At 48.0% G+C, this 1286-nt stretch overlaps 1 pseudogene; it reads right to left on the bottom strand.

Moving 5' to 3' along the window:
- Window positions 1–229: 229 nt before the first annotated feature.
- On the bottom strand, window positions 230–347 carry LOC126459697 (5S ribosomal RNA; annotated as a pseudogene).
- Between the last annotated feature and the right edge of the window lie 939 nt (window positions 348–1286).

Genomic DNA, 1286 nt, shown 5'->3' with positions numbered 1-1286 from the left:
TAGTCACTACATCATTAGCTTAATTAGGCACTCCGTCTTCAGGCCACAAGTGTCCCACCGGGACCATCTGACCGCCGTATTATCCTCAACTGAGCATGCAGATAGGAGGGGCATGTGGTCAGCACACCTCTCTCCCGGTCGTTATGATGGCTTTCTTTGACCGGAGACGCTACTATTCGGTCGATTAGCTCCTCAGTTGGCATCACGAGGCTGAGTGCATCCCGAAAAATGGCAACAGCTCATGGCGGCCCGGATGGTCACCCATCCAAGTGCCAGCCACGCCCGACAGCGCTTAACTTCGGTGATCTGACGCGGACCGGTGCATCCACTGCGATAGGGCCGTTGCCAGCTTAATTACTTTTATCTATTTCATTCAGAGACGCATGCGTGGAAAGGGAACCAGACCCCTTAGCTGCAGGCTAAGAGGAAAACTGCTGACCAGATGCACATGCTGCGATCCCTTGACAGGAATTAGAGGCCAGGTTATGTGTGTAAGTAGGGGTAAGCTGTATAACGTGTCGGTGCTGGATTTTCTGGCGTAGCAGCCATTAGCGAGCCAGTCGGTTATTCTGAATCAGCTACGTTATCCGGTACTTGCTGCACACAAAACTCGGGCACATCGAGCGATTCTTTTTCATATTCCGATTTGCTCATTCGCCTTTCATTTGCTTCTCGCTATCAACTGTTGCTCCAAGCCGCCGAGACTCGTCCTCTTGCTGACGTCGTGGGGAAACCGAACATTCACTCAACTGCAGTCGAACGTACAATTTCCATCTGAAATACCTCTCTCCGATATTTGATGCTGTTTGCAAGTATCTGCCAACATCCTTCCAAGCGAAGAAATAGTAGTATGTCTCTCAAACACTGTTACATCAAACGCAACTTTCCTTTTAATTCAATAGGCAGCACGAATCTGAACTGCCTCTCAAACATTTTGAGAACCTGTCTCCATTTCTGTCCCGATGACATATAGGCCTGTAAGTTTGGCTTCGAATTTTACTGAATGACCATTACAGTTACTTAACGGCGCCAACTCTTCTCTTTTGGAAGAACGCTAACACACGTTGGCAAGACTCTGCACTCTCAAGAAGCAGTGTAATTTCGCGGGTACGTATAAAGAGTTCTGCTTTCCGAGTTTTGTCTGGTTTGAAACTACTGACTGAGTTCTTATAGCCTATTAGGAGACGAAATTTTACGAGAACAGATATGCGTCAGATCACAGTGCATTTCCCAGAAAACTAGAGCCCTCCTGCTAATGTGCCAACTACGAAAACGCATCAAGCGGG

The sequence above is a fragment of the Schistocerca serialis genome, chromosome 2, assembly GCF_023864345.2.
Source record: "Schistocerca serialis cubense isolate TAMUIC-IGC-003099 chromosome 2, iqSchSeri2.2, whole genome shotgun sequence".
Classification (NCBI taxonomy): Eukaryota; Metazoa; Arthropoda; class Insecta; order Orthoptera; family Acrididae; genus Schistocerca; species Schistocerca serialis.
The sequence above is the reverse complement of the archived record's forward strand: the minus strand, read 5'-3'. Positions and strand labels throughout refer to the sequence as shown.